This window comes from Anser cygnoides, chromosome 6, assembly GCF_040182565.1.
Source record: "Anser cygnoides isolate HZ-2024a breed goose chromosome 6, Taihu_goose_T2T_genome, whole genome shotgun sequence".
In the NCBI taxonomy this organism is placed as follows: Eukaryota; Metazoa; Chordata; class Aves; order Anseriformes; family Anatidae; genus Anser; species Anser cygnoides.
This window is the reverse complement of record NC_089878.1, coordinates 20,485,718-20,510,485: the sequence shown is the minus strand read 5'-3', so window position 1 is coordinate 20,510,485 and position 24,768 is coordinate 20,485,718. Positions and strand designations below refer to the sequence as shown.

Genomic DNA, 24,768 nt, shown 5'->3' with positions numbered 1-24,768 from the left:
GAATATGCAATTTACACCCTACAAAACATTTAGCCTTGCCACACCCATTGTAACACAGGGATACCCACTCTAGCAACAGTAGAGATAAAATATGGTATGATCTTTCACAAAATCACTTTAGTCATCACATTTTTATAGTGTCTATCTTTGTAATCTTATGTACTTCCAGTTACTTGCCAGACAAAAATTGATCTCCCTAATGAAACACAATGCGTGCAGACTTTCTGTGTTTTAACTTGTATAGCTAAGATGTAAATCTTTCCTGTGTCTTCAGTGCAATAAAAGCATTCAGTCTGTGTTCAAGCACTGTGACATGGCTGAGTGCAGCAGTCAGTTCTTACTTCAAATGCTTCCTAGCTCTTGCCTACACTGACTGCACTGGCCCTTTCTGGCTAGCCTGAGAGAAGATGGTGATGGTACAGCAACTAAACCTTAAACAGAAACAACAATTCAGATTATGGCTAAACAGACCAAATCAAGCTTCCACAAGATACTGCACTTTACCTACACAGATGGCTCACCACCATCCAAACAATGCCTCAGCCATCGGCAGCACATCAATGCTTTCTGAAGGCATCAGACTCCAGTGCCCAGATTCTGGACCTACAGATTTGAGAGACCCCATGACAGAAAGTTCTCATCAGCTGGTGAACATACCCTAAGTACTGCCTGTATGCTGTGCAGCTAACTGGGCTTACGCAGCAGATCTGTTTAGCTAAGCTGCTCATGCACAAACACTTCAATTTTTCTTTCCCTCTGAAACATTACATTTAAATTTTGAACAACTACTCTCAAAAAAATGGGTGAAGTAAGAAAAGGGATCAAACACAAAACACATTGTGTGGATGTCCAAATGAGAAGGGCTGCAAAGTCTGTGCCTGCATTGCCCTGCAAATATTAGCAAACAGGTAATGAAGACATATAAAAAGCAGATTTGTTACTTTCAATTACTAGTTCTCAGAGTCCAAGAGCAGAGCAGAGATGAAACAGAGAACCATCAGATATTAAAAAAACCCTACGTTTAAAACTCCTGAAATATATTTTAGATGCAATGTATACATAAATTGAAACATTCACTAGTATGAGGTATCTGCAAAACCAACAGATTAGCAGGACTGAACAAAAGAATAATTAATTTTTAAAGAACTATAAGAACAGCCACAAATACCATGGACTAGATAAAAGCAGATGGCAATATAAATTAGCCGACTGGGCCATAAATGAAAAAACACCTATAATAAGGTACCTTGTTATTGTCCAATATAAGGTTTCCTTGCATTTTCTCTGAAAAACCTAGTACTTGCCACTGTCAGAGGCTGAATGACAGACTGGACAAAGCAGTGATTTGATGAAGAGTGACAAATGTAACATTTCTGTTCCAGAAGAATCACTAAACAGGCTAATTCCTGCATGCTATTTTAGCATTTTCCTCTGAAACTACTGACAAAGGTTATTCCTTCCGGCAAATTTCTGTTTACTTGTTGTTCAGATTTCAAGAACGTAAAAGGAGATGGAGTGACTGTGTATTTCTCTTCAACCACAAATGGGGACTCTCATGGACCACAAATGTAAATGGCTACTATCCAGCCTAGTTCTGGCTTTGTGGCATTCTGGTAACGCTACATACCCTTCCAATAATTCCTGAAAAAAATGGCCCATCCTGGAGGGCTGTTGGATACACATGGAGGGCATGGGCGGAGGAAGAAATGATTCAGACTAAATTGCACAGATAGTTGAACTGTAGCACCTCATGTCTTTTTGTCGCTGAGAAAAACAGCAAGACTTTTCTGACAGTGATTTGTTTAACTTTCTTTATCTCAGTTATAGTGGTAAGTATCCAAATATGGAAATAAGGTTAAATTTGGCTCAGCTTCTGAAAATTCGAGTTTGCATTTATGCTTTAAAGCCTTGCTGGGAAATATGCTGCTTCAACTGTACATCCACAATGAAGGCAAAAAAGCATTTTAGAATCTAGTGAAAGATAAAGCTGCTGGCTGAAGGATGACAGGCTGCTATAGTAGCGGGGTTTTGTACTAAACATGTGCTGTAAAGTAGTCTGGTCACAGCATTTTAAATAAATTCAGAAATATTTCATTTGAAATATAAGCTTAGGTAAGCCATGGATTTAATCATTATAATGATAGGATTTTGTAACTAATTTGGATTTTAATTTTTAGCTGAATATAATACTATTCTATGAACTTACATTTCACACAGATTGCCATAGACACTTGCGATAAATTGATTTATACCTACTTGCTTACACACAATAAATAAACCACTTGCTTATTTTTATGGAGAATCTCTACAAACTTTATATAATGTTGATCAGCAGCAGGATATTAAAAACAAACAAAAAAAACAAATAGAGAAATTGAATATGATCTGTTCTTCTTCTCTTTCTTAAATCTTATTTAAGGAGTCAAGTCCATGCAGGGCAATTGTAAAGCCTGGATGAATGTGCTGGACTTAATGCTTTTTTTATTTTATTTATATCTGCAGTTTACTGCAGATGATAGCACATTATACATATAATGGTACCTTTGGTTCTTTTTAGCCATGCGGTTTGTCCAGTATTTTTCGTCCATTTTTGTCTATTATTTTTGTCCATTCTAATTGTCGGACCACAAATTAACATGAGCCTGGATGCTCAGCTTGAAGTTTTAGACCACCAGAGTTCTAGAGGGACAGAAATCCCGTTCTCTCTGCTGATTTTGTAGCTAAATGTACTGCATCACACAGATAAACTGGAAGTTAATAGTACAGTTTTTTTTTACTGGTATGTTGACTCTTAACTAATCCTGGACTGACTTAATTACTAACTAATTTAATGAGGAAATTGGGCAATAATTTATTAAGAATGAAAATATTTTTGTTACTGATGCGTCTTGTAAAGAACAACAGAAAACACATGGCTATCAAAACAGTTTGGTGTGTTAGTTTGATAGCCTAGATCTGCTCATATGTAAGTGGTGCTCTGTGAGTGGGAAGAGAAGTTAAACCTGGTGTAGTTAGTACTTGGAGTTCCTGCTTTCTTTTATACACCCACACAACTGGAAATATTCCATAACTTTAAAAGCAAATCTGAGGTCAAGAAAAAGTCAGTTTTATTACTATTATGTTCCGCTTCCAACAGTTCTATATCATCATTGTTTGCTTTAAAATTGTATTCTTGGGGGGGGGCAAGTACTGTTTTTGAATTTTTTCACTGTTGTTCACTTTGTGGATCAAGCTTAGTAAGTCTGGAGGTGAGGGAAAAGCCTGGAGAAAGGATTAGAAAACAAGAACAAGGAAGGAAAATGGAAATATCTATGGGCTATGTTGACAGCATGAAACTACTAGTGGCCATCAGTTTGGACACACACTGTAAATAAATGAAGTAGTAGCACAATCAGTACAAAAATCCACATAAAGCAACTGTAATTAAGACATTAAACCATAAACACAATATTTGATCCAATTTTCAAGCACTAAGTTATTTCATAATAAAATAGTATTTACTTGTTAAATATGTATATTACTATATTATATAAAAACAATCTGAAAGGATGCAAATTTCAGTAGAGCGGCCTATTGCTGTTCCAAGGCAAATCCAAAAGATCCATTTGAAAAACCTTGTATGTGAGTGATTAAACAAAAAAGAGATTATCAGAAACAGATGCCTAAACTGTGCAAAAACTTGTGCTGAAAGGAAACTAATACAAATTGAATATGAACAGAATCTGTCCTTTCAGACGCTGTACACTCAGGAAATTTCACAACTTACCAGATGGTTCACGTCTTGGCATGACATGACTCCTCTCAATGAATCATGGAATTGCAGGTCTGGAAAAAAAATCCAGAAGTCACCTAACCTATCCTCCTTCTGTGTAGTAGGATCAGTTTTATTTTTATAATTCCTGATAGAGATTTACCTTATTTCTTCCTAAATGAATTTGATTACAGACAACCCACAATCTCCCCAGACAATCTATTCCAGTCTTTCAGTATATGTACTGTTAGATTTTTTCCCCATAATGACTACTTTTAAACTTTGTTCAGGTTTATTATTTCTTGCCTTGTGCAAAGTAAACAGGAAAAACACATTATTATTCTCCTCTTCAGAACGGCCTTTATATCTCTGAAGACTGTTATTATGACTCCCTAGTCCTCTCACACTGAAACCTTTCTGAAAAACAGTGCTCAAAATCAGACACGGTGCTTCAGCTGTGGCCTAAGCAACGTATAGAAGAGCAGAAGGATTACTTCTTGTGCCCTGCAGCTTATTCTCCTGTTTACATATCTCACAGTCATGTTGCATTTTTGCTTTTTTTTTCTTTGCTTGAAAGCTTTTCTTTTCTTTTCTTTTCTTTTCTTTTCTTTTCTTTTCTTTTCTTTTCTTTTCTTTTCTTTTCTTTTCTTTTCTTTTCTTTTCTTTTCTTTTTTTCTTTTCTTTTCTTTTCTTTTTTTCTTTTCTTTTCTTTTCTTTTTTTTCTTTTCTTTTCTTTTCTTTTCTTTTCTTTTCTTTTCTTTTCTTTTCTTTTCTTTTTTCTTTTTTTCTTTTTTTCTTTTCTTTTCTTTTCTTTTCTTTTCTTTTCTTTTCTTTTCTTTTCTTTTTTTCTTTTCTTTTTTTTTTCTTTTCTTTTCTTTTCTTTTCTTTTCTTTTTTTTCTTTTCTTTGTTTTGCTACAGCACTCAGATGTAGAAAGATTGCTAATGCATGCTCGATATTGTACATTCCCAGGACAAATGTCAGTTATTTTTAAAATATGTCAAAAACAAATTCTGACTCTAAATTTAACCTTCTACATACTGATTGTGAGCAGTACTACTTGGCTTGCCAAAGATTCCAGCTGTTTTTTTTTTTTTTGTCATTTTCCAAGCAATACATACACATAAAATGTACTGATCTGGCAGCCAGAGCCTGAATGCTAATATGTAGAACAAAGTGTATTATATATATTTATCGTAAATAACTGTGTGCAGGCAAATATTTACGTACATTCACATAGGCTTCTGCGTGGGTACACATACACAGAAACACATTATGGTGTATTCCATCTTGCTGGAAAACAGAACACTGCAGATTGCAGAACTGTAAGAAAAACAGAATGGACACAAAAGTGCAGGAGCATGGCTGGTCTGCCTTATGCGATCCTGCTTAGGGGCCATTTTCCATTTGTTTTGGTGGAATCTGCTCAGTGCCTTTTAAGCAGCAGGAAGTCAACACTACATATTTTGTTCAGCTAGAAATAAATCTGAATTTTAAAGTCTTCGAACTCTAACCCCTCAGTTGGATGGTTCTAAAAATACTTGACTTAGTGCCATTTGCATATGGGTCCACATTATTTTTCTTTGTATAACTGGAAAAGTTTTTTAGAATGTATTTATATCATGTTTTCTTGAAAATTTCACTTTACCTGTATCTCAGAAGAAAAAAGTACTGCTTCCTTTATAAATACCATAAATTGTTACTGATTTTCAAATTATAAAGTGGTGGTTATAACTTAAACTGATTTAAATGTACCCTTTTCATTTGAATATGAAGGGGATGGATGTGGCTCAAAGGCTGGTCCAGTCTCAAAGAGAACTGCATCACAGGCAGCTGAGTCTTATTCAGATCTTCCTAAATTTGATAGAAAAATGCTCTATATTCACACAGAGACTTATAAATTTCTATATTGCATACATAGATATTACTATCTACATGGGCCTTTTAAAATTAATGGGACTCCAGAGAGACCATACTCGCTTGGAATTGCTGTAGTAGAGATCAATCGATCTATCTATCTAAAAGATACCCTTCCACTAGGTGCTACAAATGTAGATGTTATTTTTCTTCAAGGATCTCCCAAAAATCTCTGTATGCAAAACTTCTGACAGACCAGTACCCATTTGTGATCAACTAATCACGTGCTACTTTGCGGTGTCAAATATTTTTTACATTTGACATATTCTCAAGTATTTCTGGAAGCACAGAATTGGGTAGCAGTGTGGTTTAGGCCTTCAGTAGTGACCTGGAGCTAAATGATGGGAATGCATTAGTTTAAAAGAAATCCAGATAACTGCTTATGAAAATGTTCTTCCAGGATGGCAATCAAAGAAGACTTCAAGAGGGTTTAGAAATCTGTTAGGTTTGTCTGCTGGGAAACTTGTCTGCTCATTCTCTCTTTTGTACTTCTGGTTCTGAGTAATGCGTTCATTTCTAGTCATGTAAAAACAACTCCCCTTGTATATTTCCACAAGATCAGTGCAGATGCATTCTTATAGTTCAGTGCAGTTTGTTTGACAATCTGTTGAAAATGTAATTGCTGAATCACCACTGCCTATTCACTGTGAGTAAAACCCTCTTACCTTTTGAACATGACTCATTTTGAAGGACACAAAAGGTTTTTATTAATGTTATAGCTTCTTGGCCTAAATGGTTATCCAGAGTCTGAGATTCTGCGGACTGTTTCTGTTGGAATGATAATGATAAGAGCAGGGGATCTCTTTAGAGAGCTGCATTGAAGAATGCATGAAGATCTGATTTTGTGCTTATAAGAGGATCGGAACAAGAAGAAGCAAATTCTTTTGCCTGTAACTTGACCAGGCTTCAGCACAAAATGTACGGATTTTTTTCTAGCAACCATTCTGCCAGTGCTATTTGAGGCTGTATTTCATGTTTTCTTAGTCTTTTTCACCTGCTTTTTGTGTTTCTCTTGTTCTTCCCCTATACAAAGGTAGGTAGATATTTCCAGAAATCACTTCTTTCCAGTGCGCTTAAATTCACTGCTGTCTCACATGTATCTTTGAGTGATTACACATGCTTGCACTGTGAGTTGAAGTCTCTCGTTTTAATTTTACCTACAAGGCATTTCTTTCAAAAGCCTAATTTAACTTAACCCATCTATTCATTATTATTATGTAGTAGGTTGGAAGAAAAGAACATGGCTCCTTTAAGTATCATCTGGTTCACTAGCTCAAATTTAACATTACAAGAATTAATTTTCTTTTCCTTCTGTTTCAGATGTTCTGCCTTCTCATTCTGTCCAGACCAGCAACGTTGCTATCACATCAGATTCTCTTTTTGTCCTATAACCAGGTTACAGACTTGTCTGACAAGTCTACAGATTGCCCCTTCTCAGACCCTAACTGCTGCATCTCTTTAATCCTTTACAAGATGAACTTTTGAAAGCATATCAGTTCTGGACTCCTCAAGAAAGCAGAAAAATCATGCTGCCGTAGGACTGCTCAAGTTACATGACCAGGAAGGTTCATGTCAGATCAAACATTAGATACTAATTCTTGCAAAACAAAAGAGGTTGTGTAGATCTGACTGGTCAAGCTCTCTGCTTTATTATCTTTTCTGGTTGACTCTACTGGAATCAACCAGATGATCTGCGCATTAGCCTAGGTGTTTTACTGTCATAATGCTTGCTGATGAGTACATGTACAAAGTTTTAAAATGCTTGTTTGTTATCCTGACATAAGAAACCACCTTTTGTGTCCTGAGCTCTTTGAGTGAACCCATGGAATTCCTGAGAGACAACTTCCAAGCAGCTTTCCTCCATCTACCACACTACCTCTCTCAGTTTTTTTCCCTCCATTTTTTTGCTTTCACCACTACTCACCTATTCTATTTTCCTTCTTCTCTTTTCCCTCTGCTTAGATATCAGCTCAGTTGGAAAGAAATGCCTTAAATAACTCTGTTTGTGATCTAGCCCTATCTCCTCCCCAAGCCCCCGCTAAGCTTTAATTACTGTCACAGTCTCTGGCTCTATGATTAAATAATCTGTAAAGCATCCAAAGCATCCCTTGCTCTTTTCTTCTTACCCTGTTTCATACAACTCTCACTAGCATTTATTTGTGTGTTTCAATTCTCTGCTGCACTTGTTCTTTGTGAGCCTTCATTTCACTTACCAGAAGGCAGAAAGGTGGTCTAAAGAGGACCAAATTTAGATACCCTTGCTTTTATTCCCTGGTGGGCTGGGAGGCTAGGACTTGACTGTGGGAATCACAAAGCAGAAAAATACACAGTACTTGTATTGCAAGATGAGACAGTTTGGCCAGACAGTGGCGGTTTCCTCTCGTTTCTGGCCATGACTCAGACTAAGCCAGAATTGCAGAATATGTGATGGAAATTGCAAATTGGAAGGCTACAGGCCAGTTAAATCAGTAACTTGGTCAGTGAGAATGCCCCACCTGCCTAAGGCAGATGATCTATTCATTACAAGGGCTTTCCGTGTTTTGTACGATAATAAGAATCAGTCAGAACCAGAAAAAAATAACATATATGCTTTTCCAAATGGCCCCAACCACCTTCCTGGGTCCTGCTGGACAGTGTTAGTTACCACTTTTCAGACTGAAAAAAAAATGTTATTTTTGGGCAAACTGATGTTGAAAATACATAAAACATTGCTGATTGCTGTTTTTTTCCTTATGTCACCAGTAGAGCAGCCTGTAATTCTATCACAGATAAATCCCGTTGTCAGTGGGATTTTCACCTGAGGAAGGATTTCGTAATAGTGGTTTTGCAAGGCACATTTGTAGCAAACAAGTGCTGACCATTCCTCCTCTCTACTGCAGGGTAATTGTGTTACAGTGAAAGGCTTTTAACTAGAAATCTGACTGAATTGCTCAACCCCCCCAGGAGACATTCCTGAAACATGAATTTCAGTCTGGCATGCTGAACACACTGTTCCCGCAGCTGCTGCTATTGCTGACCAGATCCTCTGTAGGAGGAGAGCACTTTAAGAAAGTAGTGGCAAGGCAAGCCTGAGAGGGTGTGGGAGAGAATGGTGCAGCTTCGGAGGCTGAGTAGCATTGATTAAAAGCTTCAGCACAGAGTTAAGAAGTGCTATAAGACATAGCAATTTTATACACAAAACACCCATCTATCTAATAAGAGTTACTGACTGTCATTCTGCTGTCTACAACTTTCTAACTGCAACACTCTTCTGTTATAACCAGAATAACAGAATAAAAATGGATGCACATTTTGATTTTTCAGGTTAATTTAAAAAACAAAACCAGTTAAGTTCCATATTGTACTGTACTACTTAGAGTGATGATCAACTGTGCATCAAATATTGCCTTTTCTCAGCAGTGTCTGGTTCATACATTTACTTAATGAACATAATCATGAAAAGATGCTCATAATGGAGTAGCTGTCATAATTTTGAATTATTCCTACGGAATAATGGTGTTGGCACTCCTGGAACCTTTTGCTTTTCATCTTGATCCCATGCCCAAAAGAAATGAAAAGGCCCTGTTGCAATTCTAATATTCTTATTGAAAATAATGCAGAAATGTACTTCAAATAATATTATTCTCTTACACTAAATGGTTGACTGCATAAGGAAGCAACATAACACTCAGAGAGTCTTTCTATCAGCTCTTCGTCTGATGTCAATTACTAAATTTCCTTTGTTCTTTCCCTAACTGAATTTACTCTTCAGAAATTAGCATTTTAAATGCTGTCAGCTAAAGCTGTGAAGTCCTGTGCTATTTGGAACCCTCTTCTCCTTGCCTGGGCTGACAACCTTCTGAGCAAGGAACCAGTCCTAGCACACAGCTCTTCAGGTAACAAAACATGACAAACTCAGAACAGTGTTTCACTTTCTCATTCTATCATCTGTGTACCAGCATGTCTGTGTGATTAATCTTTTCTTCTGTTCCGGAAGAGGTAGGTGCAAACCTAAACAAACCAATGGGAGACAGCAGACATAATAAAATGACTCATCTTTCTTTGGTCAGTGGACTGAGATGAAAAACAAAGGTTTCTGAAGCCCCATGACACACACAGCCAATATCCTCCTCTTCTGAGGGTATTTCAAAGAAAAGTAATGCATGGGAAAATTCCTAGAACTGTTGCACAGCATCTTTCACACAATCAACTATAAGGACACTCAGGGCTGAATATTGTTCAGATGAGCAAAACATTCTAAAGCCCAGGATTTTAATGTTGTGCTGAAAGATAAATGGATGGGCAGGGGCAGTTTCATGGCACTTACCCATCATTGCAAGGTCACGAAGTCCTGCAGGGTGTGGCCATAGGAAGGTAGTTGTCCCAACAAGCTGAAAGAGAAAATGAGCAAAACAACAGTTTCAAACTGGAGTCCACAACAAAAGTAATTGAAATACAGAATAATAAAGAATCAGGTAATGGAAACAGGGGCAATGGGAAATACTCTGAAGGAAAGAAATATATTCTTTATGGCTAGACTTGGATCAAGTGAGATTGCTATAGCTTTTGGGGGGGGTGTTAAAAATGTAACGGGCTTTGCTTTGGTGCTGTAACTCAGAGAGTACTCCCATGCATCATACTTGCAAAGGAGCATAAATGTGTTTACATATGCATGTAGTCTATTAAGGCATTTTTATTTCATCATTTCCTCTGAGAATAAAATCATGATTTGCTGTTTATTTTAAAAGATTCTTCAGGACAAAAGTGTAGGTCCTATGAAAAGCTCCTTTCGTCCATTCAGATTTGGACTGTTTCAGTTTTGCATGGTAATAAACAACTGTCATTACTGGGGTGCTGGATGCGATCTCAAGGTGTGCATTGTAACTGCATCTTCATTCAACTCAAGTTTGAGACCCGAACAGTTTCTCCTCTGAGCTCTAACTTTCGGGAGGAGGAAGTCCTTCACCCGTGGGCCAAAAAGTAGCATGAAGTGCTCCAAACAAATCTCAAATCTGGATGATGGGGACTCAGGCCATGTGAACTGTTGCTGGATATACCTGCCAGGTGCTGTATTTTCAGAGACCTTGTAGGGGATGAAGTTATATGTCAACATGGTAAGAGCTTCAGAATGAAAAAAATTTCTCTCTTTAGGGCTTAACACATAAAAGACAATTGGCTGTAGAAGCTGGATTTTGAAAAGACGTGAACTTCTGAAACTCCTTATTGATTGGTCCGATAGATGAGAGAAGCTGAAAACTGTCTTCTTCCATCTGCCTTGCTCTCTTTTAAAACAGGCTCAGGATATCAAGCACCCAGGTTCTGGGCTCTATCAGGAAATCTGCCAGATCTCACATGTTCCTGCTGTTTTCCAGCCTACTAGGAGTGCTGCTTCCTTTTCTCAAGCCTGTTGAACACACAGGCTGCAGGGACACAAAAAACATCCTGTATGAGGGGATTACTGCTAGCCCAAACATGGCTCTAGGTTGAGGTAGGAAGAAGAGAACTTTTATTGGCCTGAAAACAAATCTCTAAAAAGCTGCTGGACCGCAACCAAGGGGGAGGAGGACAGCTTGAGGAGAACACTAGGCTTATAATTCATTTATTTCTCATTTGCACAGTTTACAATTCTGAAAGCTCCTTGTCTTCTTGGCAGGTCTCTCTCCAAGCTCAGCCAAGAAGCAGCCTATTTACTTTGCTTTTGTTGAAGCTCTTTTTGCCTGTGGTAACATTTAGGGAGATGTCAGCTCATAACAGTAACTGTCTTCAGTGACCATTGTCTTTTGTACCTGCCATACAGAGGTACAATGGCATGGATAAAAGGAGATTAGGAAGGAGTTGTCCTCCCACATGTAAAAACAACCAACCAAACAAACAAAAACCCACAACCAAACAACAACAGAAAAACAACCAAACCAACCTGGAAATGGGAAATCTTATACCAACATCCTGTGTGTACCCCACACAAATGTGATTAATACACAGCAAGGGAAAGGCCTGTGTAAGGTTAATTACTACGCCTCATGCATTATTTCCAAAAGAGAACAGAATAGCTGGACAAGGCTGGGGCTCTCACCGAGCTAATCAAAATACATGTAGGTCAGCTCTAATGCTGGGAGATTGCTCCCAGGACCCAAGCTAGATCAGGTGTCTCATTCTGTTGCCCAATCTCTTAAAGAACTATTTAAAATATCGAATAGTTACTACGATTGGTTTAAAAGGTATTTAAAAAAAAAAAAGTGTTATTTTTCAGTGAAACTTAAAATGGTACCTTTTAATGACGGTGCCAAAATATGAAAACATAAAGAAGTGCTTTAGATGGCCAAAGTAGATATTTCTATTGATGATTTAAAAATTTATTTATTTTTTGAAATCTGAAACTGATAAAAATTGATATAGAAATTCAAACTCCATAATTTATCCAAGAAGTAATCATAATGGCAAATGAAGGATTTACTTCAACATTTTCTGAGAGTTCATTCTGTACACTGGCAATTTGGGAAAAGAGATGCAATATTCTTCACACGTTAAATAATGACAGAGACATTGTCTTTGCTTTCAGAGTACTCCATGTATTCTTAAAAGACGGTGAAATACAGCTATATGTGCAGGCATGCTTCTTTTTCACTTGAGAATCTTATCTGTTTCCATTTGGAAAAAAAAAAAAAAAAAAGAAAAGCATCTACCACAGCCCTTTACAATTAAGCAGCAGCTGCATGTGATACATTTTCAGTACGAAAAATGCAAGATCTTTTTCCACATTACAGGTAACTTGACGTCACATCAGTGAAAAGCAAAAACGACTTCTTTTCTTGTTTTAATGACCTTTTGCTCTGTTTAGATTTAAGGTGCTATTACAGAAAACACCTAAAAGGTACAATCCTCCAGAATTCCCATCGTGTTGATATTACAAAGTTATCTAACTTTGACCTTGCACATCTTCCAAGGCAAACTCACACAGCTGGTAACTTGATTTCTGCCTGAAATTCTGGACTCCTAAGGCAGTATCAGGTGCTGCCTGCCCTTTTTTTCAATGGTATCATGAACTCATGATACTCCTTATAAACCCACTGGTGACTAGTAGCTTAGTAGCTTGAAAAGTACGTTTCATTGTAGATTGCTTGTTTGTCCACAGACAGAGGCTGAAATACTGTTGCAGACTGTGGAAATGAATAATTTCATATGGAGTGACTCACAGGATAATTAACATGGCATTCGCAGGAAAAAGCACTATAGACCACCTATATCTCTTCATAGATGAGAGGTTTAGACAAATTTTGACTCCTCAATAAATCCCTACACATCGTATTTGTATAAACCAGTACAGATATCATCCTGACTTTGAGAAAAGTTGCTTACTGCATAATGCTAGATGCTCTGTGGTAATTTCTTGCTCTTGACTGTGCTGAGTAGCAGCTACTTTCTTTCATTCACTGCGACCAAGAGCAGGGGGAGAGAGAACAGAGTTAGCAGGGATGGTAAAACAGCAGGACAAACGTTTTGCGTAACATAGTGGCTTAAAGTCACTGTAGACGCCTGTAGAAATTCACATTGCCAGTGCTACTACAATGTTGGGAAGAAGTCTTTTTGACTTGGTTCAAGTGATGAGTTACTGAGTTAGGCACAGATACTGGTATTACTGGGAAAGTGGTATTGCTTGTGAAGCTGCCCTTCCAAATCTCTCAGTAAAAAGCCCTGTTCAGTTTTATAAATGAAAAAAAAAAGTAATAGCAAAGCATTTCTTTAATTTATTCCTTATCTTATTCTCCACGTGAAGCTATTTTGAGTTTATGGACTCAGCATTATTAAACACTTCTAATTTTTGTGGTGGAGATGATTCAGTTTCAAATTGGCTCTTTTAATTTTGGTATATAACATATTGCAGATCAGTGAAATAAAGCAGGCCAAGTAAATCTAGACATTTAAGGTGGCGGGTGAGGGGGAGGCAGACATAGGGTAAATCGTGTTTCCGAGTCATGAATAACTGAAGTGGTGTTTCTGCGTTGCTTGGTGACAGTTTCTGTTTAGTTGGCAGTGGAGTTCACTGAAAATATTTTAGCTTCTGCTCCTGACAGCTACAAACGTGCGTTCGCATGTAATCTTATAAACTCAAATGCTGTTAAATGCATGCCCAATATACCTCTTCAAAAGTGAACAACAGATAGCATTGCCAAATTGCAGAGGCAACACTGAATGATGCAGTCGTATTCAGCTAATTACAAGAAGCTCACACTAGTTGGTCCATTTCTTCTGCTGTTAACACTCTGCTCTGCCACATGCAGAACAAAGCTCAAGAGCAAACACAAACAATTTGCTTGTCTGGTTGGCAGAAGTCAGGCGGTACTAATGGCCTCAGGAGACCGGCATTGACTTTACGCCAATTCTAAATCTCTGCTCAAGCCACCCCAGTTCACAAAAAAAGCTACTTTTCCTTCCAGCCACACTGATAAGGGCAACATGCAGAAGCCTGGTTTATGACTAATGTTTACCAAGTGTTACAAGGCTTGAGCTGAGGGAAATATGAAACCCTTTGACCCCAACTCAGAATAGCCAAACTCCATCTGCTCTGGAACTTCAGACGGCAAGAATGCCTCCGTTTTGTGCCGTGGGCATGTTGGGAGGTAAGGTGTGGACTAGGAATGATTTCAGTCCTGTTCATCATAAGCTGCAAAATTTTCTTGAAAAAATATCTATTCTTAATTCTACCCAGAAGAATTAATCTTAAGAGATCAAGATAAGCTTGGATTTAGATCCAAGTAATGGGTACACAAAGGACTTGGTTATATTGTCAGTAGAAGTAACTTAAGAATTCCGAGTAGTTGCAAAAACACAAAATGCAAATGGAGCAAGTGGATTCATTTGCAACACACAGGCAAAAATGCTGTATTATCAGGGGGGATTGAATGACATACCACACATCACGTCAGTACTGAAATATCTGTGGCATTTAAAAAGTTCTCTGTGACCATTTCACAATTCAAAGAGTTGTATTCAACACAGTGATTGTGTGAGACTCTTTAGAAAAGTAAAGAGGGCCTAATTATAATGTTTAAATTTAGTTGCAGTTTATCTTGAAAGGATCACATGATCACATTTTTATCTCCAAACAGAAACAGTGAGAGCTACTTAAATACATATAGTTGGTGAACTTGTGACTGAGACAATTATAAAAATATTTCAAAACTTTTTGGACGATGAATCATATTTCACATAGTTTTACATGATGAAATTGTGATCTTACAAGCCATGATAAATGCAGCATTTTTACTTTTTTTTAATAAATTACTTTATCCAGCAGGGGAAGCTCAGAATCTGCAACTACAGAATCTCACAGAGCCGGAGTAGAAGAATAAACAGGTATTATAGAAAACAGGGGATTAATCAGTGGCTGGTAGAGTCTTCTACAGTGAAATTTGGTATGACCCTTCAGTTAGTATTTGGCATGGGGAATCATTATGATAGGTGTATTAGAAAACATCAAAGAAAACTACCACCAATTGCTCCCTGTGCAAAGCAAGTCATCCCAAGTCAGTGTCAGCACTGAAATCCAAGGAATTCTTGAATGATCTAATGTTACAAATGTGTAAGAATGTTCAGAAATGAACATAAAATGTTAATTAGTTTCTGTCTTATTTTCAAATGATTTTAGATCCTTCCTGACAATGGTTAGAATGATAAATAAAGTAACAATGTTCGGCTAAATAATCTCAGAAAATTCTTCGTTTGCCCCACATATTTAAACAGATAATTATCTCCTAGATCTATATTTTTCCAGATTTCTTTTTCTTGTTTCCCTCTTATTTGCAAAAGTGTAGTTTGGTACTGAAAGACTTTCTAATCCTGCTTTTGGAGGTAGGAGAGATGGTTGTTGTTTGTTTGTTTGTTTGTTTTTCCTAGTGATTACTAAGTCATAATATTTCTGGTGATATCCAAAGCCTCCCTTACCTCCAGCAAGCTATTGTTCAATGACTTGTGAGCCAATAGCTGTATCTGTCTTCAAAAAAAAAGTCTGATTTAATTTTATCTAACTTCTCCAGTCTAAGAAGATTTGCTATTTTTATCAGAAACTGAAAAAGCCCAGTTTAATAAACGAAGGAAGTTATTTTCAGATACTTTGTTTTGAAGAGGATTTCTGGAATTCTCAGCATAAGCTTTCCAACACATTTCCCAGTCAGATGTTTTTTTCATTTGATACATAGCTGTGCAGTTCACTTAAAAGTATTTCTTCCTCTGTCTACTGTCTGGAAAGCTAAATTTAATTATATTCATAGAGTGAAGAATAAAAGCATGGACCATGCACACTGGTGAATTCAATTCACTTCGCAAATTGTTTTTATGGTAATGTTGGAGAAGGTAGCAGGTATTCACTTTGCAGTGGTAGGGACAGGGAGAACAGTTCTGTTTCTTGCAATGGAATATTAAACAGCAAAAACATTCAGAAAAGTAATAATGATCTTTCTACAAAGCAGCGCCAGGGTCACTTGGCTGATAGGGTCACTTGGCTGATAAGGTCCCTAGGCTACACTTCTGAACTAATTCACATTCAGACCCTTTTTTTATTTAATTTATGAGAAATTTAAAAAGCTGTTGTTAAGATTGCATACAAATCCTACTTTGTGTGCCATGAGAAAATAAGATGTTCACTTCAAACTAAAATTAGAAAAATAAAAATGCTTAAAACAAAAGGCAATAGTTCAAATTTCTAAAACAAGACACAGAAAAGATTTAAAGAAAGCAGGAGGAAAGTATTATGAGAAGACATACAAATCTCATAAGTTTCTTCCACTACAAATGAAGACAAATGAATCTTTAAAACATTACTTTCAAATCCCTCTTGTATAGCATTTTATAATTGAGGTGTCTGCTAAGGCATCAAACATTCTTCTGCCAGAAAATGAGTATGATTTTCATAAACTGTGCTTTTGAAATAATTGAAAATGTAGAGTACATTAGAATACATTAAAGCACAATATGAGTTAATCTGACTTCACGTTTTAGGAGTTGCAAGCGCAAAAGCTTCATACAACTGTAGAATTTATATCTAGCACATTAATCCTCTTGGAGTGCTTTTTAATAGTACAAAAACACCGGCAATCTGTGTACCTGCAAAGTAAATGTGTTTGTATTTCTTGTACTCAGCAGCCTTAGGGTGAGGGATTACAGATTCCATTTTGTTTTTTCCAAAACCCCAAGGAAAAGAGTGATGAGCAATGTCGCCTATCCTGTGCCCTGTGTTTAGGGTCTAGAGGATATACAGGGCTACTTCTACATCACTTCCATGTGCTTAACGTTCACATTCTACTCCCACTCCAAACTCACGTAGTTCAACAGCAAAACTTCTGTGTCTCAGAGAGTTTTTTCCTGGGGTCTTGCCACCACACTGAAGTACAGATATGGTGGCTCTTGCCACCATACTGAAGTAGTGCATCTATCTGGTTGTGGATCCCCTGACAGACTGCTGCACACTGGGTTCCCAGAAGATTCTGTATAACATGAAAGCTTTCAAGGTTTCCTTCTTCCTGTGCCCCACCCAGCTGTTAGCTTTAATAATATCTTATGGATAAACTTACATGGTCAAAATAAAAGATTTTGTACCTGTTCACACTAGGATTGTACACCAGGTTTGTGAACATGAGTAATCCTAGGACAGAAGGCTGTCTGCTTGGTGGAGATTTTTTTAATAGTGAGTTTATTACATTAGTAAAGTACACAGTTAATAGAGGTAGAAGTTTCTCAATAAGTATATCTGCTAGATATTAAGTCTTCTAGAATCACCAATGAGCAAATGTAAGAGTTATGGTATTACCTTGTAAGTAATTAAGGTCACTACTCTGGACCTGAGTCTGGAACTCATATGTGCTTGAATCATTCATACTGAAATTCAAGCATGCCTCCAAAACAAGGCTGTATCATAACGTCAGTGTAGGTGCACTTCCTCATCACTTGTGATGATACTATGGTATTAAATATAGTCTCTGTAAAAAACAAAAACAATAAGCTAATGCCTAGAAATGTATAGGTGGGAAACGAGTGCAGCACTGCAGCATCTTTGTATGGTTTTCACCCTGCACCATGCTGTGTCTCCCTTCCTTCCTGCCCAATCTCCTTTAAGCAATACTCAGGGTTTTTAAAAGATCAGGCAAGAAATCCAGAGCTGGGACTTGATTTCCATAGTACTCACAAATGGCAGCTGTAGGGCAAACACAAAATGTCAAGTGATCACAATCAGTGCCTTTTTTCTTACTGAAAAGGCTCTTTCCATATTCTCATAGGTTAAACTCAAAGGAAAAGCACATAAAAATGCATTTTCTCTTCATAGTATTCCTTTGGCATGGATAAGAAGTATTTAAAGTACAGCAGATGTGCTTCTGCTGTGCAATGGAAATGAAGTCTTTTATAACATCTGTTTAAATATTTTTACTTCGATACATATATTGCTGTAATTGGACAGTGGCATGTTATCCTCATCGTCTTCTCTCCCAGAGGGAAAGAAGCCCTATGTTAGTTTCATATATTTAAATGTTTTACAATATTATAATAAGATGACATAGTATTTCTTGGCTTATTGAAAGCAAAACCAAAAATGTCTTCAAAAATGGAAGTCATACAATTTGCATATATCCTTGGCTTGTCTGCAAGCAAATATTAACTGAAGCCTTTTTGGTGGATTTGTATAATGTATTCTCAATAGAACGACACTATAACCTCCTCTCTTCGAGAGAGGAGAAAGCCTAGAATAAATCAGTTCCTCTGCCAAAGTGAAATGAGAAGGATTAGTAGGAGGCAGTGAATGCTTGTAGAGTGTACATCCCTCAACACTGAAAAACCTTAGCTGAAAATCTAAAATCTTCTATGTAAGTAACCCTGAAAAGATCACCAACAGAAGTGAAACAGCACTTTGCTGTTTTAAGTTTTCCTGGGATTGTGCTGCAACAGGAAAATAAAAAAAAAGTGTAGTATCTGTATCCCTATCCACACTGGTTTCACCCTAGAAAATTTATTACATTGTGTAAAAAGCACAAAGATAAAAAACTCTCCAAACCTCTTAATTGCATTGTTTAGAAACTGTGCTTTGGCAAAGGTTGGCTAACAAACTACTGATAGTTTGAGGCCCTAAATTACTAAGGAAATGCAGCTTTAGTCAACAGAAACAGAAGAAGAAAGCAATATTTGACATGTCAGAAAATGTTAACGTGGGATTAATCCCCGCCTTTTCAGGGTTAAGTTGTGGTTATGGAAAGATAATACAGGCTGTCAGTAACTGTGCAATATTTTCTCACTTCCCTCTCACTTTTCAGCAACACTTCCAGATACTTGACAGGTGATGAGCTATTAGGTCAATGAGAAGGTGCTTAATGTCTAAGAGGTCTTTGGTCTTTGTCCCCTACTACTTCCCAAATGGTAACTTCATTTTTCTTTATCTGCATGGAATTTTGTAAATGAGATTCTTCTCTTACTGTCCTTGAAAAATTCAGATCCTGTACACACTTTTAGCCAATGAACTTCTGACCCAGCAATCTCTCTTCTTTTCAGTCTGGTATTTACCTCTCACCCTCTTTTTGTGCTACCCTCTCATTTACTTTCTGTCTTAGCTTCTGTTTGTCTGCTCTTCCCATCTTTCCACTATGAAAGAAGCATTATAAAAAGGGGCTCTTCAAGAGTATTTAAAAGCTGATGTCAAGCATGAACGTTACTTATTTCAGGGAACAAGGCAGAATCTGAAATGGGGATTCTTTCTCTCATCATGAAAATCAGAGAACACTGAAGACAACAGAACATCTCTGTAAAGATTTGCTCTGTGTTGTCCACTTAGATTTCAGATTTGTGTAACTTTTCTCTATAACTTACATGTGAAAAAAAAAACATTATTTGGAATAGGTATTGTTGTTATGCTAGCACCGTGTAATTATCATATTTTTAATGCATCTTTTTTTTTTTTTTTTTTTACACACAGGTAGCAGCACCTCATGATTGTTATTTGACTACAGGGCTACTACAGTTGGGATTCCTGTTACACAACTCAACAGTCTGATTTTTAACCACCAAGTGCCTTCTGTCTGTACCAGTCAGGACCCAGCCCACAGCTATGGCAGTTTCTTTTCCCACTGACCAATTGGTTCACTTTTGTTCCTAAGCCAGAATACACTGTTAGGGCTGCCTATGATGTATTCAGCTGACTCTTTGGCCATTTGGCCTGAATTATTTGCATGTATGCTTGCAAGTAGATATATAGATATAGGTGCATCTTCAAAGCTGTGAAAAGAAGAATATAAACATTATATACATCTGAGGCATACTGTGTCATTTTTACCATGTAAATGATTGAATTCGTCTTTCTTGTTTTATTTGCTTAATTTTATTATTTGTTTTCATGTGTGCACATTGGTGGCCCCAGCAGGCCCTCAGAAAAATCTGCAACTCTGTGAACCAAACTTTGCAGAAACAATTAACATGTTTACTGTATTGTAATTAATAGACTAGCTGCATTGAAGTGGCACACTGAAATACTATACCAATGGGTTCTGTCACATGCAAAAACTATGCTTTTTACCTATAACAGTTTATACCGCACTGTACAAGTATAAAGCACTGAATGCTTTCATATGATGCTAATCATCTCGCCACGCAGCTAAGGAAAAACATCCTTTCTTTCTGCCTGAATAAAATCTGTGATTGCTGAAATACAGTAAAACTGGCTAGGGAGGATAAAAGAATAAGGAATTACACACAGAGACAATAAGAACTTCACTTGTTTTTGTACCTTAGGTGAAAGAATGAGTGAATAATTACAATCCAGTGATTAATTCCATTATCCATGGTAAGTTAAGTATGTCCCAGAGAAAGTGAGACATTTGAGCTGACAATGCAGTGTGAATAAGGTACAGTGGAATTCCTAGGTGCATGCTGGTGTATTATAAATGAACGCTTGTAGAGTCACGTCTGCTTTCAGGCAGTGGAGAGTTGAAATAACATACCTGTCAGGCCCTTGTGCATATGCAGAGAGCCAGTCTAGGACTCAGGAACCCTATGCCTATGACTGGGCATAAAGCCAGTCCCTCTTGGCCACCTCCATGATTCAGCCCCATTTGATCAGTTTGATTTGGATCCCTGGAGAAGCACTGCTATGTCTGCCCTGTACTCACAGAGTTAAGGAGCATGGTAGCAGGCCATGAGCTTCTAACATGGCACGAAGTTCTACTGCCTCCTACTGAAAAGGGACGTAGCACAGTCTGAGTCCCATCCTGCCTCGTATCTTTAGCAACTGCGAAGTATTTTCCTGGTATTTATCTTCTTAAAATTCCCTACGTTGTCCTGAGCTGTGCATACAAATTTCTGTTTAAAGCCAGTGCGTTGATGTGCCTGTAGATCTAAACACTAATAAATTAAAGGAATGTTTATGTAAAGCATTGCATCTTCAAAGCACTGTACTTCATCAGCTAATTAATCTTTACAATACTCTTGTGAGGAAGTTAGAATTTGTTTATTTATTTCAGTAGGCTTTCTTGTTCCTGTGAAATAAGATTGTGAGATTCTGCCTTGTATTCCCAGCCCAGCTCTTTAGGTCTTGCCAAAACTGGGGAAATGTATCAAACAAAACAGACTCATTCATTCCCCTGCTCATCTAGTTTTGTAAGATGGGAAGAATTCAACAAAAATCCCATGGAGGAAAAATCCTATTCAAAATAAAGTAGCTAAACTAAAAATATGAAACCTATGCATATCCATAATGTTGTCAACATTAATAATTTGAAGCATATTTCTTGCTGTGTGGTTTCTCCACTTCTTTTTGGAATTCATCTCAGGATATGGGCTGAGATTTCAGGCATGCAAATCAAATGACCACCTGTTCAAAATGCCACTCCACAAAAGAGGCTTTGATATTGGTCATCAGACAGAAAAATGTTTATAGCACCTCTGTGCAACATGCTGCTAAATTTGTAACAATACAACAGGTGATCACTGCACCATGTTTTGTTAATGAGAAATTGTATCACAAACTTACTGTAATTCACACTACTATTGTCCGTAGGTTCGTGCCTAGTGTGCTGCACCAGTAACAAATTTGAGAAACTTTTATTTCCAGGAGCATAAAACTAATACAATCCTCCATGTGTTGACCCTTACTATGCTATTAACGATGCTTTCATTTTACATTAATTAGGAAGGACAATATCAAATTAGCATGGTAAAATGATACATAATACAACACTATACACGGCAGATGAATAAGCAATCCTTTACACACCAAGTAAGGCATATATAAAATTTACACATACTGTAAGCCTGGTTACCTTTTCTGGATTCAGGAATTTAGGAAACAGTTCTGGCCCTGCTAAAGATGACAGCAAACTGCCAATTAGTTTTAAAGAGTCGAAAATATGAACTTCACTGTTTCACATAAACATCAACTCGGCTGTATTTTCTCCACATTGCACCTGTGCTCAATCTATGGCTTCTGTACAGGATACTGTATGCTTTCTTTCTGGTACATCTGTATTTCACTTGTATCTGTTTTGCTGCTGCCCCACTGAGACCTTTTCTGGAATATCATGATAGAGCTGTCATGAGAAGCATGGTGGAAGGGTTTCCCGAATGATGGGTGAGGGGGAGAGGCTTGTGGTGCCATGTTACTTATGAAGAAGGGAACTGGAGAGGTGTCCTCAATCGGTGAGAAAGACAGAAGAAAGAAAGAGAGAGAACAGAGAATACTATAGGAAATTAATTTGGGAAGGAAGCCCTTACCTATACTAAAAAAACTTTTGCTCTGTCATTATATGGTATGTTGAAGGATTGGCATTGAAGAGGAAAATCAGTATGTTTCTTGTTGACTTTGCAGGACAGTCCTATAAATATGTGTCTGTTCCGGTTTTATACAGCACATCCTCTGCAGCCCTCACAGCATACAAATACCCGAAGAACTCACATTCACAGTTCTCTCTCTTTATGCTGATTACCCCTTTGAAGTCGGTATGCATTGCATATGTACAGCTGATAACACATTTTGGTTCTTACAACTCTAACCATGCTGAATGTGGCACTGCTGGATTCTAAATCTGCATCATGGTTCTGTCAGTCGTGTTCTTAATTTTATATCCAGGACTCCTGAGTGATACATTAGCTTTGAGGTAGAATCTATGTGCCCATTCTGGGATTATGCTAATTAACTTGGCTTCCGTATAGCAACACAAAACAGGCTTAAAATTAACTTAAGTAACTAACTTGAGATTCCTCCAGAGAAAGGAAATCTTGAATATTTTAAAGCTGCTGGAGCCATTATCTTACCGTGTTTCCCAGGTGTATTTTAAGAACAAAGGATTGTAGCCAATGCCTTGTGCTATCAATTAGATTCAGTACAGTTAGTCTGAATTAGAAGAGTCCTGAGGCTGAGCAACTTCAACAGGCATTGGAATCAGGGGAGTACCTTGGTGGCTGGAAGCCAGCTGTTTCCCCTGGGTACTCTCTTGAACACAGATGGCCAGAACTGAGGATTGAGTTTTGGGGGTTTTGTGTGTTTCCTCTGAAGTGAAATTGCTCTAGTTTGCTAGTCACTGTGATGCTGATGCACAGCCTATAGATTCTATGTCCACTAATTCCTCACTATATCCTAACAGTAATTTCATTTCATCCAAAACTGCTATGGAAAATACGTCAAATCTTACTGTTCTTAGTTTTAAGTTATTGTAGTTGCTTGAAACTTCTTAAAGTTCGTGATATAATTAGTAGTGTATAGAGCTCGATCCTCAGTTCTGGCCTTCTTTTGCCCTGTTACTGTGTAATGCACATCTTAATCAATATACTTACTCATTTTTTTTCAAGCTCTAACAACTATCACTTACTATTTCAGATTAAGTTTTTCATAGTAGGTTCCTGTCCGAGAGGGACTTTTTTCTCTAAGATTTTAGCAAGAGCTCTTCTTTGGCCATATTTGAGTAAAAAATTAAAGGAATGAGTATTTGTATTGGCAAGCAAAAGCAAATAAATAGTCAAGGTATGAACTGCCTTACGTGTCATAATGCAAATAAAAGTTTGAACCCCACATCTTCTGACTCTCGGTATTAAAGGCACAGGAAAACTTGAAAGGTGGCTGATTTCTGGTTTTCTCTGGCTTAAGGGTTTCTGCACAGTCTTGTCATTCTTTTATATACTGGATAGTTAAAAGACCAGCTGATCTTTCAGATACCTCAGCTGGCAAATTTCCATTTCCCAGCAGCAATCTGCTTCAAAAGCAGCTGCCATCCCAAATTTTTGTCTGCATAATCAAGCCTCAAAAGTCAGATTTTATAAAGTTCCATAGGGAGAAATTAAATCTGAAATATTATTGTGGAGTTCCACAAATGCTGAAAAAGAAGGGTCTGCTTCTGAGAAATTATTTTTGTACCACCAGTCATTTTAATGATGCGTAATCCTTCATGTTTTCTCAGGTGAAACTTTGCATGAGGTATAGTAGAAGGCATGTGGAGATATAGGTGAGACTGAGCATGAATGCATTGCTGGCCACTAACAATATTGGGTCCCAAATATTTTTTGGGGTCATGTCTTTTTTCATATGAATGTGTAGCTTAGAAAAGTCATGAAGAATGGGCACTAAGGCACCCAGAGGAGTTATGGGCTTTAAGCTAATAAAGTGCTCTTCAGCATTTTGCTTCTAGCATATCCTCTTACTTACAGGTGAATGGGCACTCGACCCTATTAACATCAGGCCAGTACTCTCAGATGGTATGTTTCCTAGGCTTGTTATGGTCTGAGTTCCTGAGAGTCACAGGATATTCTCCATTCTGTTTGACTTGTCATGTGAAATGCATACTGCTTATTTGGTACCTTTTACCTCAGGAGAACGTGCACTGAGCTGGAGTCCAGTTTCAGTAGTCAGAAGGTCTTAACATATCTGCGCAGTTTGGAGACCCTTCAATCAGCACAGGGTAATACCTGAAACAATCAAATATTTATTTCCTGCTTCGTAAGTTTTTCTCATGACTTAATCAGAAAGCTACATGATTATTCATAATCCAAGTGCCAGAGTATATTTTGGCTGTCCTGCTCTAATTGCTCACTCTGTGTCTGTCTAGCTTGCACAGTGCACAAAACATTAAAGTCTTCTAGAATGGTTATTCCACAAAAGGGGGT

At 37.5% G+C, this 24,768-nt stretch overlaps 1 long non-coding RNA gene across 6 annotated transcripts in view; it reads left to right on the top strand.

The window, feature by feature from the left end:
• LOC106030001 (uncharacterized) overlaps positions 1-24,469 on the top strand; it is a 45,593-nt gene extending 21,124 nt beyond the window's left edge. For 4 of the 6 annotated variants that reach the window (XR_010832265.1, XR_010832266.1, XR_010832267.1 and 1 more), the window contains 2 exons: positions 14,939-15,000; positions 19,598-24,469. This is a non-coding gene — a long non-coding RNA (uncharacterized lncRNA). Of the gene's footprint in view, positions 1-13,104; positions 14,265-14,938; positions 15,001-19,597 lie in introns of those variants that run through there. The other 2 variants (XR_007162505.2, XR_010832268.1) reach the window with 2 other exon arrangements.
• Positions 24,470-24,768: the final 299 nt, after the last annotated feature.